The sequence below is a fragment of the Camelina sativa genome, chromosome 20, assembly GCF_030686135.1.
Source record: "Camelina sativa cultivar CO46 ecotype springtype chromosome 20, ASM3068613v1".
In the NCBI taxonomy this organism is placed as follows: domain Eukaryota; kingdom Viridiplantae; phylum Streptophyta; class Magnoliopsida; order Brassicales; family Brassicaceae; genus Camelina; species Camelina sativa.
Window position 1 is genome coordinate 20,772,285 of NC_141899.1, and position 17,469 is coordinate 20,789,753.

The 17,469-nt window shown below is 35.8% G+C and overlaps 1 long non-coding RNA gene and 1 pseudogene across 16 annotated transcripts; one reads left to right on the forward strand and one right to left on the reverse strand.

The window, feature by feature from the left end:
• Positions 1–1,487: 1,487 nt before the first annotated feature.
• LOC104774560 (uncharacterized) lies at positions 1,488–3,857 on the reverse strand. Of its 15 annotated transcripts, none has more exons than XR_015592951.1 (9): positions 3,376–3,857; positions 3,085–3,153; positions 2,944–2,985; positions 2,776–2,860; positions 2,533–2,600; positions 2,391–2,461; positions 2,214–2,287; positions 1,991–2,129; positions 1,488–1,901 (listed from the first exon to the last, which is right to left on the reverse strand). It is a non-coding gene; the product is annotated as an uncharacterized LOC104774560 (long non-coding RNA). The 15 variants fall into 15 exon arrangements; XR_015592944.1 differs by having other exon boundaries at positions 1,979–2,129; positions 2,713–2,860; positions 3,376–3,856; XR_015592958.1 differs by having other exon boundaries at positions 1,979–2,129; positions 2,391–2,445; positions 2,780–2,860; positions 3,376–3,854.
• A 12,300-nt stretch (positions 3,858–16,157) lies between these two features.
• Positions 16,158–17,129, forward strand: LOC147919224 (agamous-like MADS-box protein AGL80 pseudogene; annotated as a pseudogene). The gene has a single exon (XR_015592471.1). The product of XR_015592471.1 is annotated as an agamous-like MADS-box protein AGL80 pseudogene (transcript).
• Positions 17,130–17,469: the final 340 nt, after the last annotated feature.

Consider the following 17,469-nt stretch of genomic DNA (forward strand, 5'->3'; position numbering starts at 1 on the left):
AGGCCAAGTATCCCAAGTTGCACCAGATGGCGGTGGCAACAGCGCAGCATGGAGTGTAGCCAGGAGTGATGGAGTGTAGCCAGGAGTGCAGCTGATGGCACAAATCAAGCAGGCGCCGCGGGTGTACTTGACCGTGGAGACCAGTGGAACCATTGTCGATGCGATCACATGTATAACTTCTGAGACTAAGACCTAGTGAATCCTAGTATTTTAGACTAAGACCTAGTGAATCCTAGTGTTAGGTTTCTTAGGACATAAGATTTGTATAGGGACCTTATTAGTGGGCAGGTTTAGGTCCCACGTCATGTTTGATTCTAGAGCAACCCATTGTTTCATTACCCGTAGTGCGATGAGAGCGCCAATATCAGAGGAGATCCCGTAGAGTGAGCGGGAGGTGAGTGATGTGTGTGGTTTTTCACTCCAAATCTTTTACCTTAAAAAGACCATAAGACGGCTGAAAGTGCACAACTAATCGGTAGTAGTATTTAAGGATCAATCCTACACAGAGAGAGTTGTTGTCTAGAGAATCCGTCGGAAGAGAAGTAAGGCTATGATTCAATAAAAAGGGGTTTTGGTTGTCACGGTCGTAAGTAAGCAAATAACGTAAATAAAGCAAGTAAAATAAATGAGACAAGCATTGGGCATCAAGAGAAATCGCAAAGGTTTGATGATCTATCTATCTAGGAAAGTTTAGGATTAGTTTGTTTATCTAAGACTCGGACTACGAAACACGAAAGAACCATTAACTTATAGGTCACAAGCTAACCGCCTAAGATCTCTATACTCCGTTACTCAACTATCGCAGGCAACGACGCATAGATCAAATCATTTAAAACAGGTTTGATTCTAATCCATGAAGTTCCATAGGTATGTGGTATGTGCTTCCTATGACACGACGCACACACACTTTAGATCATACTTAGTTCATGACGCTAAATTAAAGCATTAAGCAAAAACTTAGAATTAAAGTATAAAATAAACAGCATATAAATCTAACAAACCCTAAGAATTGTCACCTAAACTAAGATCAGTTTCCCCCTTTGATTATCCCTTTAAACCCAACTAGAAAACTACTCTAGGATGTTTAAGGGAATCATCAAAGCAAGGTTGAATAAATTCATAAACACACTACAAGAAATATATGTATTCTTAGCACACGAAAAAACTCTATTATATCGTTTAGATAGCGATTTCGTAAACGCTGTCTTTGCCGGTGCTATCTTAGAAGGCGTAAATACAATAGCACTTTTTCTCTATGCTATTATTTGTCACTCTATAATAGCGTCTTGTTATCGTTATATGAAAATTATTAGTAGCATTTCTTATTTGTTATATTATAATTAATAGTAGCGGAATATTTGTACTACGATTTTGTAAACACCAGCTATATATTTTTGCTATAATATATTTTGTATTCTAAATTTTATATATTTAATATATATATATATATATATATATATATATATTAAATTTGGTCAAACAATATAAATTTAAATATATATTTTTTATAGAAAATCCATAAAACATATCAAATTTTACAAATATTAATCCAAACCAAATCTTATACAAAAACATCAACTACTCTACTCTACTTTATGAGATAAAGGAAAAGGAGAAACAAACTTCCCCTCTAGATGAAACAAAGTTTATTTTCTAAAGCTTACCGTATTTCTGAGCAATCATCTTCTAAATGCTCCTCTTCTTGCTTAATAGGTTCCCAGCTGATCTTTACCTCTTCTCCCCCGCACAATTCCACAACCATTTTCTTTCCAACAGTACACAACCGTTCTGGTTCTCTCTCCCTGTGAAACTCCGACTGGCGCTTCATTGTCGAAGACTTGTTCTTGCTGCAATTTAAGAAAGTATGACCCAAAATTTGGGAAGATATCTTCTACATCAAGCTGCAAATTTAAATCAACTCAGATGATAGGAATGAAAAAGAGAAAGAAAACCAAAAACTGTAGATAAGTTCTCAAACCAAAGAGCTAACTGTAGATAAGTTCTCAAACCAAAGTTCTAGAAGTCTTTGGTAAAAACTCAAGCTTGGTGCTTGGCTGGTGCTATTCCTTGCTATACTCACTTATCGAACTCTAGTGATCAAAACGCTAAATTCATGTTGAATCGTCGTCCTTAACAGAAATAAACAACAGTTATTAACAAATAAAGCTGCAACCCTTTATAGTACCAAAACATTAAAAGCCAAGTGAATATACCTTGTAAGCACCAGCATAAAACTCATTTCCGAGCATGTCCTAAAGCTCATCACGTAATCAGCTTCAACCTCCAACTAAACACACAAACACATGAAGAAGAAAGAAGTATTAATAGTCTAAATTTACAGATAATGATATAGCAAAGTGATATGCTTTTAGAGAGCTTAGATTGAGTACCTTCGGTGACTTTGGTGACACTGAGGAGAGCCGAGTTGAGCCTTCTTTAAGCCACCTACTACCCCAATAACCTTATGAACACATAAAAAATTAAATAGTCTGAAACTACAAGAGACTAAGCCAAATATACACTAACACGTACCATGGAGATTGTAGTTACCCCGGCATAACCAGCCATACAAGACTCAACCACAATAGCTGACACTTGATCTGAGAGAAACCCACCAAAGAAAAAGAAAAAGAAAAACAATCTTGCACATAAGTACTCAAGAATTCTGAAAAGATGAAATAACAAAGCAGTTCCAGGATTTTAAAAAGAAACCTTTCTCCATCGAGACCAAAACAGATGGAGCTAGACATTTGAAAAAAATGACCAGAGATATACCCACGTGGCAACAAAGCTATTGATGCGCTACGCCTTCCTTCACTTCTCCTTCATCATTCTTCTTCTTCTTCTTATCCTCCCTCATCTGCAATCACACCATTTCCGTTACCACAACATCATTTAAAAATTCCAGAATCAGTTTGCAAAATAGTGTTTCAGATAACTCACAAGCAGATTGATTGTATCAACTAGAATATCAACATTCCACGACTTTGGTGTGGGAAGTTCAGATGTTGAAAAGGTGGTGTTATAGGTCATACTCGGAGCTTTCAGACAAGAGAAACCAACATCATCAAAATCAAGACATACCAATTGGAGAATTCTTGAGTTTCCAAGACGAGTTAAGCAAGAGCAGGCTCATCATTCAATCACTATCAACTGAAAAAAAAAACAAAGCATTGCACTAACATAGTCAAAACAGGGGATGAGAGACGCGAAAAGGCGACTCAGTGGATCAAATCAGCATTGGCTACCGATATCAAGCAGATAAATCAAACTCGTTTTCAGCAGAATCAAAGTGAAATTCATGCTCCTACTGCGGAACAGGAAAATAAAATAAAATAAAAGGGATAACAAATGAAAGCAACTAATAAGCAGCACCTGAAAACATCAGCTTCAAGAACGTCAGAGAGGATAGGTGTGACTGTGAGAACAAAACAGAACTTGACCCATTGTTGCTTGATAGAAAAATCGATTCTTTACTCGACCAAAGTTTTCGGCTGTGCGCCCGAGAACCACACGACTTGAATCGAAGCAGATCTTTCTCGGTTTTGAGATCCCAACGTCTAATTTCGTCGATAAATCCACCGCTTAGAAAAAACTGACCTTCTCCCACGGAAACCAGTTTCCCTTCTCGATCTGGAGATACTTAAAATCCAATAATGGTTGAGACTTGAGAGCTAGGGTGAGTGAAAGAAGTGAGACGGAAGAGGGAGAAGAACAACTAAGAATTTGGGATGTAAGAAACGGATTTGGATATGGACATAGGAAGAGTTTGATTTATGGTTTGAAGGTGGAGAGACGTATCTTATTTTTGTTTAAAAAAATGAAATAATCATTTTCTATCTTTTGGATTCAACACTTAGGGCATCTCCCTATTCCCTCAAATTTAAAGTTTTATGTCCTCCAAGAGATACTTCAATATTTCATAATTTGGAGTTTTAAAACTCCAAATTCGAAGTTTCATCTTTCTTTTTTGCATTTCAATCCCTATATGTATTTCATAAATAATCTCATAAATTATGTTTTTTATCATTTTAGTCCTAAAATTTTATCACTTCAAAGTATTTGACATATATTCTTATAAATTTAATTATTACATATAAAATTAATTAAATATGTTTTAAATAAATTTAAAATATTAATATGATAAAAGTTTTAATGTATTTCTAAGAGTTATAAAATATTATATGTTTTCTTGTATTATAAAGTTATAAAATATTATATGTTTTAGAGTTATACAATATTATATGTTTTAATGTATTATCTATTATAAAATATTAAAATTAACATTTTAATGTATGTTTTAGAGTTATTTATAAAAGTTTTATGATTTTAGAGTAATTATGAATAATATAAGAACTATAATGTAAAATACTTATTTTAAAAACTTCATATATGAAGTATACTCTTAGAGAAAAATAGCTTCATACTTCATTTTTGAAGTTTGCATACTTCATTTTTAAAGTATCTCTTGGAGATGCCCTTAGGCGGAAAAACAAAAAATTTTAGCTAAATGTTACCACTTTATCAAAATTTTGGTTTGTAAACTCGATTTTAGTTTTCCGCACACTTAATTTAGGTATAGTGTTTTAAAATCGCTATTATAGAGTTTCATTTTTAAAATTTTATCAACGATAACACTTGCGAAAACTTCACTATGCTTTTCTGCTATCAATGCCTATATTTCTTGTAGTGACATAAAAGAATAAATAGTAAGAATAAGGTTTAGAGATTAATTCTTAAAATCGAATACAAGATGTAAAGACTTCTCCTTATGAACACTAGTGTATCAAACGAACAAAAGAAAGAGAAAGAGTTGGTGAACTTCAAAGGCTTCAAGGAGAGGAACGAGAGAGAGCTTCTGGTCGTCGGCTGCTCCTCTGGTCGTCTCTTGGCTGCTCCAATGATTGCACACTCTAAACCCTAGGGTTTAGATGAGTATTTATAGGGTTTTGAAGGCTTAGGGTTCTGTACGGGTAAAAACATCTTTTCTTGTTGAGTGCAGGACAAGGGACGGCTGAGGAAGGTTCTGGACCGTCGTGACTCCTCTGGACCGGGCCGCCGTGAAAGTTGCTAATCGGACCGTCATCAAAGTGCACTTGCTTCAAACTTATCTTCTCGTCGGTTTAATACACGTTCTGGTAAATCAGGCATATCTTCCAATTGACTGAACGAAATAGCTTGATTTCATTTGGAGGAGAACGATGACTCTTCCATCTTTCCATAGACACCAATATCGTCAAAATGTGAGTTATGGAAGTTTTTCAAAAGTATCTTGTACTGTAAAACTCTGAATCTATCCTGAAACGTATTTTCCTTATCTTTTGGTCCTTTTTGCTATAAAACCAGTAAAACCTTCTTTAAACCTAAATAATGTCATTAAAGCCTTTAAATCATGTAAAACTCTTCCTAAATTCATACTAACACTATAGGTAAACTAGGTAAATTAATGATGTTATCAGTGAGTTTCTGAGAGTCCTTGGACGGGCGAGGGATGTGGATATTCATATAGCAGGGGAGTTGAGGCCAGCGGATTTGATTATCAGTACCGTGGAGTTGTATGATGTTATCATGGGGATGGATTGATTGCGTCGTCATAGGCTACATCTGGATTTTCATCAGGGTAGAGTGGTGTTTGAGCGTCCAGAAGGGAAGTTGGTATTTGAGGGAGTAAGACCGACTTCAGGAGTCTTGTGATCTCGGACATGTAAGCCGGGAAGATGATCGAGAAGGGGTGTGAGGCCTATCTGGTTACAATCTAGATGTTGGAGTCACTAGGGCAGTCTATGATTGGCGGCATTCAGGTTGTTGAGGAAATTGAGGATATGTTTCAGTCGTTGCATGAGTTATGACCATCGCGGTTTGATCCCTTAACGATTGAGCTGGAACCGGGGACTACGCCGGTATCCAAGGCGCCTTACAAGAAGGCTCCAGCAAAGATGGTAGAGCTAAAGAAGCAGTTGGAGGATCTTTTGAGGAAGGGATTGATTCATCCTAGTATTGCACCGTGGGGAGCGCTGATGTTGTTCGTTAAGAAGAAAAACATGAGTTTGCGCTTGTGCATTGATTATCGGGGTTTGAACTGGGTCACTTTGAAGAACAAGTACCCTTTTCCCATGATCGATGAGTTGTTGGATCAGCTGAGAGATGCTACTTGGTTCTCCAAGATTGATCCGTCGGTATATCATCAGATTCCGATAGATGAAGCAAATGTGAGGAAGACTGCTTATAGGATGAGAAATGGGCATTATGATTATGTGGTGATGTTTTTTGGGTTGGCTAATGCACCAGCAGCGTTCATGAGGTTGATGAACAGTGTGTTCCAAGAGTTTTTGGATGTGTCTGTTATCATCTTCATTGATGATATTCTGGTGTACTCTAAAAGTTCTGAGGAGCATGTAGTACACTTGAGAGCAATGTTGGAGAAGCTGCTGGAGCAAAAGTTGTATGCCAACTTGAGCAACTGCAGTTTCTGGCAGAGGGAGATGGATTTTTTGGATCACATTGTCTGCAGAGAGAGTTTTTGTGGATCCAAAGAAGATTGAGGCCATCATGGATTGGCCTAGACTGCCAAATGCCACGGAGATCAGGAGTTTCTTTGGTTTGGCGGGTTACTACAGGAGATTCGTGAAGGGTTTGGCGAGCAAGGCACGACCGATGACTAATTGACAAGGAAGGATGTTTTGTTTGTTTGGTCACAGGAGTGTGAAAAGGGCTTCACAAACCTGAAGGAGATGTTGACTACTACGCCAGTGTTTACACAAGCATTCAATCAACATCTACAACACAAAGCATACAACGAACCCGTACCTAGAACCGTATGGGCTCTGATACCAAACTGAAACAACCCGACCCTTTTTTTTTTTTAATATCCTAATATCTAGTGATCTCATACTCACTAGCAACCTACCCCAAACAATAACAGCGGATAACCAATAAAGAATCCAATAAACCAATAACGAATAAATGAATGACATAATATCATTTCAGCAATAATCCAAAACATAAAAACAAAGTCATAGAACCAGCCCCTGTTTTAAAAATCGGGCGCCTAGCCGATTACGCATCCGCCTAAGCGCTGATCGGAGCATACCCGCGGCGATTTTGACCAAATTGGTCATATTAGTCGGTACCCGACTTATTACCCAATTAAGTGATTAAAATCGGATATTCGGCCGATTTTTAAATTTAAAAAAATTGTACTGTACTACAAACTGGCCTTAATTATATCAAGCCCAGTTTTAAAGTAACTAAAATCATGAGATTTGGATTTCTGTATTTTTAACTAAACAAATCCTCCAGAATCCTAAAAATTATTAAAATCCTAATCCACAAAACTGTTTTGAATAACAGTGGATTTTAAAGTAGATTTTTAAATCATCTGTTCAATAACAAAGGATTTTAATGGATTTTAAAATAGTTTTTTAAATCACCAGTTCAATAACAGTGGATTTTAATAGGCTTTTTAAAATCCATGATTGAATAACATAGAATTTGTAAATTTCACACAAATCACTTAAAATGTCAAGTTGAATATACCTCCTAAGTTTCTAGTTATCAGTTCTCTAGCAGCCGATATGGGATACTGCCTTTATATGTTTTTAAAAAACAATTTATTAAATAAAACTATGATCTGTACGCGAGTCAGTGTGTTTTCTTTTAGCACCTACGTGAGTTAATAATGTATGCACAAGGGTGAGTGTTATTTTCTGTCATATTACTATTTTCATAATATATTTTTCTTGTACAAGCTTTATTTTGTTTTATTATTTTATTATAAATGGAGCAATTATATTATAGTGATAGATAACTAATATATTAGAAATATACATTAGTTAGAATCTTACTATATTTTTCAAATTTTGTTTTAACTGAAATTTATACTATAATAAAATTTATTACATAACAACTTAGATTTTTAACATCATATATTTATTATATTAAATTATAAATATATTAATTATTAAAAACTAGTCCCCGATTAATCCCCGATTTTTCTTCTAGGCGCTAACCTCACCGCCCGACTAACGCCTAGCGATTTTTAAAACAGGGGAACCAGCAATCCTAACATCCGTTATAGACCACTAAGTTCCATTCTAGCATCCTAACAAAGACAGAGAGCAAACAACCGAGTCTCTAGAACATCCTCCTCTTCATAGCCTTGATTCCACGATCAAATTTTGCCTTTACCTGTGCCACAACACAAAATAGAGGCGTAACTATTATCAGAAATACTTACTGAGGCAATCCTTCCATCTACTGGGCTATTATACACACAAGCAATTGAGATATCTCTAACCAACAAACAACAAACAACAAACAAACCAGGACAATTGCATCGATCGACACTGATTGGGGTTGCATCGACCGATGCAAGCCTCCATCGACCGATGCAAGACTCACCTGCATCGACTGACACCAACACTGCATCGATCGATGCATGTTTGACATTTAACGAAATCTCTAATTGCATCGACCGACACCTCCACATGGCATCGACCGATGCTCTTAGACCATCTCCAATGGTTTTCCCTATTTTTTCCTCTATAATAGGGGAACTCTATAATAGAGGTGAGTTTTACTCCAATGGTTTCTCTATAAAATAGAGATTGCTATTTTTTTCTCTATTTATAGAGGAACCTTTGTTAAAAAAAAAATAGGATTTCTCTATAAATAGAGGAAAAAATAGCAATCTCTAATTTAGAGTTGAAAATAGAGGACCATTGGAGTAAAACCATCCTCTATAATAGAGAAACCCTATAATAGAGGCAAAAATAGAGGACCATTGGAGATGCCCTTAGGTCAAATCGCACCGTCTTCGCATTGCATCGATCGACGCACATGCCGAGCATTGTCTTCCCCGAAGCTCCTCACCAGATCTCCGTACCTAAACCACCAACACATGATCCAATGCCACAAAAGAGCCTCTCAAAGCCCCAAGTGACTCATAAATATTCTAACAAGCCAAGGAATCAACCACATAACACATAAACAAGAAAATCAGAGAAATCTCAAGCTTAGATAAGCCATGTTCATGCACTCACCTTTGCCAAAGAAGAATCTGACCCTACACCAACGACTATGCGCTCCTAACAAGTTCCTACAACAATCCCAGCTACAGATCTCCCTAAGAACAGCCACAAATCACTAAACTCTCATGAACGCTTAATAACTTCTTTCTCTCTTACTTTTTTTCCTCTCAAAAACGGCTAATTTCCACTAATGACGACACCAACTCGACTTAAGGGTTTCCAAATCCCAAAACACAGCTAAACACGTGTTTAACTTAAGTTGTCCCGCACAAAACCGACCTTGCATCGACTGATGCAACTCCTCGATGCAACTCCTGCATCGACTGATGCAACTCCTGCATCGATCGATGAACATCCCAAACTAGGAATCCGGTTCGCAGATGTTACAATGCGTCGGTTATAGAAGTGATACAAAGTACGAGCTTTTGACCCTGCGTCAAAAATTTAAACTGTCGTAAAACTCAATCAAACCGATGAAATTATATTGACGTATATGTTAACGTCATTTGATCAACCGAAGCCAATATAATTTGTATCGGACGCTGTTAAGTCGGTCTGAAAACCGACGTCAATACTTTTGTGTCATTTAGTAACTGACGTTATCATAAATATAAAACGTCATTAAAAGCCGGTTATCTTATTGTGAGGGGTGCGTCGGTCGATGCAAGGGGGTCTGCTTCGATCAACACTAGGAGTTTGTCAGTCGATGTAACCTTCGCCAGGTGTCTGTGTCGATCGAGGGTGTCGGTCGACATAAACCTTTCAGCAGGCGGATGACTTTTGCTGTTCCTATTTTGATTGTTATTTGTTGCTTGTTGATTGGAGATTCTCAATTGCTTGTGTATAGCCCAATAGATGGGAGGATTGCCTCACTGGATATTTATGATAATACTCACGCGTCTTAATTGTTGTTTGTGATGCAGGTAAAGGCAAAGTGTTATCGTAGAATCAAGGCAGTGAAGAGGAGAATGTTCTAGAGGCTTGATTATTTGTTCTATGCTGTTGTTAGGTTGCTAGAATGGAACATAGTGGTCTTGAATGGTTGTTTAGGTTGCTGGTTCATTGTTTTATGACTTGGTTTTGCTATTTGGCATTGATGGTTAGATGTTATGGAATTAATAATGGTTATTTAATTCATTGGTTTAATGTTTGGTTATTTCCGCTGTTTGTTTTGAATGTGGTTAGGAGAATAGTGAGTATGGGATCACTAGTTTAATTTTATATTAAAAAAAAAAAAAAAAAAAAAAAAGAAAAACGGGTTGGGTCGTTTCACTCCAACATCAGCCAAACCATGCCCCAAACATCAAAATAACAGGCACACAAGAGAAAAATCAACCACACAATTACATAAAGAGAGATTTAATCGCTTATATTAGTTATGGTAGTGCACTCACCTCTAAAACACAAAGTGTCTAACAAAGAGAACGACACATACAGCCACATCAGCCTCCTAACCGTCACCACACACTCAAATCTCCTTCTCCATAAATCTTCCAAGAGCAGGCACATAAAACTCTCTCTTCGATCAAATAAACTCTCAGGAAACTTTCTCTCTTCTCTTTCACAAAGGAGGAATAAAAAGAGACTCCTAAACCCCTAAAATGTTGAGACTCCCTTCTTAAACCAAGTCCTAAGGTTTTCTTTCAACCACACCAAATCGGAGAAACATAAATCAAACCACAATCCAAATCAGCTTATGGTGGCAAGCGATACCACCTACCACCTATGGTGTCGATTGATACCCCCAACCAAAAACCAGTTCGCAGACGCTACATTTTTCTTTGTTAACTAGTCACTTTTAATATCGTCGGTTTTTATTTGAACAAATTAGCAACAAAAACACAAGCGAATATTATTGACAACAAAATAGAAACTGATAGTAAAAATATAATGTAAGTGTATGTGGGCAAGCTCAAGTTGAAGATGAAGTTTAGGAAGTTGTACAAAATATGTCTGCACAAGCTTCTGTCTCGGCACAGGCATCTGATGTATGCTCAAGACTCTGTCCTACAAAAGAGCATCAAAGGCATGTTGATCTTGTCTGTATGTCTTGGTTTTGAAGATTTATGAAGATATATTTAAGCCACGTTTTGGGATATTACTTGGAGGTAAAGCACGAAGAAAAAGGAAGCACGAAGAAAAAGGAAGCTTGAAGATATTTAGAAGATTTAATGGAATTAGGAAATATTTGTTTAACAAAGAATAAAGTTAAATGGAATATTTCCTCTTGATTTTAGGAAAGTTGTTAGCCTTGGGAGAGGCACGAAATCCCTTAAATATAGAGGGTCTAAGACTTAAAAACTTATTTCTCTAGAACGTGAAAAAAAGAGGAAAAACCTTGTAAGCCTTTTGGCATCTTTGGAGAGAAAAGGGTGAGGGTTTTGTTTCTAAGTGAGAGTTTTGGGTGTAGATCATTGCTGTTAATCTTAGGGATATCTTAGGGAGTTGGAAATATATTGGAAACAAGCTAAGAGAAGATCTTAGGGTTGTGTAAGTCCAATATTGAACGCTAACTGTCATTTTGTTCAAGAACTATTTTCAACAAAGGTTGAGGACGTAGGCATTTGCTGAGCCTCATTAAAAATTGTGTGTCTCCTGTCTCTTCTACATTAACAAGTGGTATCAGAGCGGGCATCTGTGCAGAGTCTAACTCAACTAACAGGTGAAGATCTTGGGAAGAAGAACATGGAGGCACAATCAATATTATTCATGGCAAACAACTTATTGATGTTAGATCCAAATCATTATGGGATGTGGAAGGTGTTGATGATGCATATAATTAAAGGAATTCATAAAGATGCATGGACAGCAGTTGAATGTGGATGGGAGTCGCCAAAACAGGCTGTTGTTGTTGTAGATTCTGACGGGAATCAAGTGGCTGTTGAAAAACCCAAAACAGAGTGGTCAAAGTCTGACAAAGCATTGTCCACACTCAATTCACTGGCACTTTAAGCAATATTTAATGGCGTTCGCAGGGATCAGTTCTCATTGATTCAAGGTTGTACATCTGCTAAAGAGGCTTGGGAGATTTTGCAAAATATCTTTGAAGGTACAACAAATGTGAAACGCACAAGGTTATATATTCTTGCTTCTGAGTTTGAGAACCTTAGAATGTATAAGTTTGAGAACATTACTGCTTTTAGTGGTAGAATATATGCTATTGCGAATAAAGCTAGAGCTCTTGGAAAGAATTAATAAAACAGGAAGTTGGTCAAGAAATTGTGGAGGGGTTTAGCTCATAGATATCATCCTGTGAAAATTGTGATGGATGTTGCTCTTGATATAGACAATATTTCTTTTGAGGAGGTAGCCAGTAAATTGTTGAGCTATGAGTTGCACTACTTATCGTCTGATGTAGGTAAGAACACATAAGGGATTGATGTTTGTTCAGTCTGTGATAATGAAGAGAACACAGAGGCTCGTAAAACGGAAGAACTTGAGAGTCTTGTGGTGAACAAAGGACGCAAAAGTTTGAAGATTACAGCCGAACAGAAAAGGAATAAGGTTCAGTGTCATGTGTGTCAGGGCTTTGGTCATTTTAAATCAGATTGTCCTTCAGTGAGGAAGAAAAGGATCAAGAGTCCGCATTCGCCAGAAAGGAAGAAAACACACACAAAAGCCTCAAACAAATAAGTTAAAGTTTGTTGCTCTTTGTGGCTCAATGGAACTTGCTGCTGATAAGTTGGAAGTGAAGTCTGATAATGGAACAACTTGTTGTACGAATCAGGACTCTGAGCCAGTAGAAGAAGAACTTAATTTATCGCTGAATGATCAAATCAACACTCTGAGGAAAGATTTGATACAAAGGAAAAAGGAAATTCAGAGGCTTGTCATAGAGAAGAATGACTTGTCAAGCAAAATTTCAAATCTGGAAGAAGATCTAGCTCTGGAGAAAGTAAAGTCTTGTGATTTAGAAAAATGTTTAGAAGATCAGTTAAGAAGCATCAAGATGTTGAGCAGAGGAACAAAGGATCTTGACAAGATTCTGACAACTGGTAGAACATGTAATGTCATATGGGATTTGGGTTACCATGGAAGTGATTCTAGTACAACTACTCAGTTTGTTAAAGGAGCAACCTTGGCTTCAAAGTCTGTAGATGCAAGTCGCTGTCTATCTCCATCAAAGGTCCGAAACGTTTTTTTCAGCAAGGAGACAGGTGACAACCGGCTGAAATCTTGGCAGGAGTCTGTACACAACAACTTTAAGAGAAGAGTGATTGGTTGTTGGTATTGTAGGAAACCTAGTCATATCAAAGCTCAGTGCTACAAGTTCTTGAAGAGGGTAACACAAGTCTTGAGAAGGAAGAAATATTACAAAGAGGGTCAAAGATTCAATCAAGTTTGGATCAAGAAGCATGATTTATATCGTCCTGAAGACTACACAAAGCATGCATCAAGGGACATACGTTTGTATTCTAACAGTGGCTACTCAAGGAATCATAGAGGTGTTCGAAGCAAGAGACGACATCTAAGACATGTGCATGAGAAATTCCAAGATTCAGGTCAATGGACAAAACGTTGGAGACCGAGATGTTGAGCCAAAGGATGTCGTCTCACAGACCAGATAATAAGAAGAAAGACAACTGTCTGTTTGACGACTGATCTGATGGTTTGTCAAGGTAAACTTGAGCTCTTAAAGTTTTTTTATGAGTTTTTCATTCAAGCAGGGGGAGATGGTGTAAGAAGAATATGATTCTTGATTATGGGGGAGTTTCCATGATGTTGTTTGATTTTGGAGGAGTCTTCAAGAGGTTGTGTTATGGATTTCCAAGAATCATGAAGTGTTGTGCTTGAGTTATAAAACTCAGTAAAAAAGGGGGAGAATGTAAGTGTATGTGGGCAAGCTCAAGTTGAAGATGAAGTTCAAGAAGCTGTACAAAATATGTCTGCACAAGCTTCTGTCTCGACACAGGCATCTGATGTATGCTCAAGCCTCTGTCCTACGAAAGAGCATTAGAGGCATGTTGATCTTGTCACTGTGTCTTGGTTTTGAAGATTTATGAAGATATACTTAAGGCAGGTTTTGGGATATTACTTGGAGGTAAAGCACGAAGAAAAAGAAAGCTTGAAGATATTTAGAAGATTTAATGGGATTAGGAAATATTCGTGTAACAAAAAATAAAGTTAAATGGAATATTTCCTCTTGATTTTAGAAAAGTTATTAGCCTTGGGAGAGGCACAAAATCCCTTAAATATAGAGGGTCTAAGACTTAAAAACTTATTTCTCTAGAACGTGAAAAAAAAAAGAGGAAAAACCTTGTAAGCCTTTTGGCATCTTTGGAGAGAAAAGGGTGAGGGTTTTGTTTCTAAGTGAGAGTTCTGGATGTAGATCATTACTGTTGATCTTAGGGATCTCTTAGGGAGTTGGAAATATATTGGGAACAAACTAAGAGAAGATCTTAGGGTTGTGTAAGTCGAATATTGAATGCTAACTGTAATTGTGTTCAAGAACTATTTTCAACAAAGGTTGAGGACGTAGGCATTTACTGAACCTCATTAAAAATTATGTGTCTATTGTCTCTTCTATACTAACCTGTAATACAAGTACTCGATCTAGGTAAATTTTTGTTATAAAAATCATATACTTTATAAATAGTGCAAACTTAAAAAAAAATAAAGAAATCAGGTAAACATTTTAAAAATATATAACCACATTATATAAAATATGCTTTAGACCTCATACATTCTAGGACTGGCCCAGTGTACAAACTTTGAACCTACTAATGTGTAATTTGTTCTATAGATTGACGCAAGTATTTATTGTCATATTGGATTGTGATAAATTCAGAAGGTTTTCTAAAATACAAAATGTTGAATTTGTGGATAAATCTTATTTTTTTTTAATAGATTTCTAAACAATATTTAATGTTCTGATTGGAAGATTTACATACTATTTATTGGCATATTGGATTTTTAAAGTTTTGGAAAGATATCCAAGTCTAAATAGAAAAGGCTGAATTGGTGGGAAAATCTTATTATTTTGAATGGATTTATAATTTCTAAATACTAATTAATTTTTTCTGTTACTTATTCTAAATATTTACATAAGTCTTTATTGTCACATTGAATTTTAATGGATTTCTAAATATTAGTTTATATCCATAGGTTGAATTTTAAAATCATTATGAATTATCAAGTTTTTATAAATCTTATATACATTTCCAAATTTGACCCAAAAAAAAATATATATATATATATATATATATATACATTTCCAAATTAATTAACATATACAAAAAAATACCCTCTTAAGATAATTTATTTTTGAACAACTTTTTAAAAATATATTTAAAGATATGTAGGGTATGTGTGTCTTAGTAGTGAAATTAACCTCGAAATAATATATTTCCCTCTGTTTGATTGGGATTTTTAAGGCATCCAATTAAGAATAATGATGGTCATGGATAAGAAATAAAATTATTAAAATCAGCCCAATTACGCACGTTTTCTATATACCCATATATACAATTGTCGGTTCTTGTTAATACCCACACTTTTGCATATCAAGGAAAATTAATAGTTGATAAAGTGGGTAGTACCCTTCCTGCTGGAGGATTTTTCAGACCGAAGCGCTTTTTCGAATCTGCTGGAAGATTTTTCAGTGCTCCGGTCTTCCTACCCTCCTTCACCCTAGCTAGGATCCCACGAGACTTCAACACAAGGGCTGATTGCCTTGCTCGGTCTTCAAGACCTTTACTTTCTGAATCTACTTTTGTAAACTCTTATCTTCTTATTTGGGCCACCAATCTTGGAGTTATCTTTTAATTTTATTAATGTTTGGTCGAAAAAAAAAGTGGGTATAAATATATTTTAACAGGAAAAAAAAAATCTATTCAGACTCCTTGATAGTAAACTAGAAAAGAAAAAAAAAAGTAAAATAATAGTAAATAAAAGTAAAAACAATTACCCATAGTTGAATAGTAAATTTACTTCTATAGATATAAATATTTCTTTCCATTCAGTTATTACCAGTTATGATATCTTTTAGAAGGTATGATATAGATTTGTATATGTTTGAATTGTGATAAAATTTCTTTTTTTTTTTTAAATTGTGATAAAATTTCCTTATCTTAAACAATCAGATTATATATATATATAAGGAGCACTAGTCCCTTCAAAAATTATAACAAATATCAAAAACAAAAGCAAAAAAAAAATTAAAAAAAAATAATGACGAGAAAGAAAGTGAAAATGGCTTTCATTGAAAATGAGACAGCAAGAAAATCAACATTCAAGAAAAGAAAAAGAGGTGTTCTGAAGAAAGCTCATGAGTTGGCAACTCTATGTGACGTCCCCATCTGTGTTATCGTCAACAGTGCATACGAGTCGAACCCGGAGGTGTGGCCATCGAGAGAGGCGGCTGACAAGGTTGTGTCCCAATGGAGGATGATGTCGGTGATGGACCAAACCAAGAAGATGGTGAACCAAGAGTCCTTTCTCCAACAAAGGATCACCAAAGCCACCGAGTCTTGGAGAAAGGCCCGGAGAGAGAACAAAGAGCTGGAGATGAAAAACATCATGTTTGATTGTCTTAGTGGCAAAACTTTGGTTTCTCGTCTCCCGAAATGTGATCTTCGAGATTTCGGTTCTGTCATTGAACAACATCTCAAAGATGTTACTCGTAGGATGGAGATTCTGAAGAGGAATGATGATGAATCATCTTCGTCCCTTGTTCCTATTGATGTCGCTACAACATCAAGTGTCATGCCTATGATTGAGATGGGTTCTTCATCATCAAGTGTCATGCCTATGATTGAGATGGGTTCTTCATCATCAAGTGTCATGCCTATGATTGAGATGGGTTCTTCATCATCAAGTGTCATGCATATGATTGAGATGGGTTCTTCATCTGTTGGATTTCATGATAAGATTCGTGATCAAATTCAGAAGACTTTGAATATGAAGAACACCAATAAGGATTTGGATCTGAATAAGAAACAGTGGTGATCAGAATTTGATTGTATCTTAAGTTTTCGTTATTTAAATTTTCAATAAACCTTTATATTTGAGTTATGTTTGTTTTAGTTACATGTTTGGGTTGGTCTTGACATGTTGTTGTATTTTGTCATGAATGAAATTTCATTTTCTCTATTTAATAAATGTTTTGCCCATGATGTTATCTTGCTAACGAAGTTATTTATTAAACTTTACCCATAAAAACGATCGAAGTTGGATAAACTCTTACATCAAATAAGTACTTAAAACATGTTTATCAGTGAATCTAAAAATCAAGAGCTAGGATTATGAGAGACAATTTTATTAATCCCCAACTTTTGGTTGTTTTCTTCAATGTTTCATTAATTTAATTAAGGATATATAATCTTCAAAACTATAAAATAATTTTTAAAACTGTCAGTATCTTCGGGTTGAATATGATTTTGTAAACCAGAGAAAATGAAAGTCAAATTTAAAACTTTTATAAAGGTTTACTAACACTAAA